Genomic DNA, 337 nt, shown 5'->3' on the forward strand with positions numbered 1-337 from the left:
TGGGGTCAGGGGCCTGGGGTTAGGGGCCTGGGAGGCGCCCTTGCAGGACCCAGAGACGCACAGGCAGCCGGGCTCCGTGTGACCCCAGGTCCCACCGCCCACGTCCCAAGGCAACACCATGTGCGCGGTGGGAAGACTCTGCTCGGACGGCTCAGAGCAGAGGGAGCCAGGCCTGAGAGAGTCCTGAGGCTCCTGGACGCGGGGAGGCACCCAGAGCGGGAGGGAACCTGGGTGGCCGGCAGAGTGTGGGGCGCCCACACCTCCTTCCCAGCCTCCTCTGTCTAGCCGGCCTGGTCCACCCCACCAGTGGCCTGGGAGCCCAGAGGCTGCCCTTCAG

The sequence above is a fragment of the Myotis davidii genome, unplaced genomic scaffold (genome assembly GCF_000327345.1).
Source record: "Myotis davidii unplaced genomic scaffold, ASM32734v1 scaffold1364, whole genome shotgun sequence".
In the NCBI taxonomy this organism is placed as follows: domain Eukaryota; kingdom Metazoa; phylum Chordata; class Mammalia; order Chiroptera; family Vespertilionidae; genus Myotis; species Myotis davidii.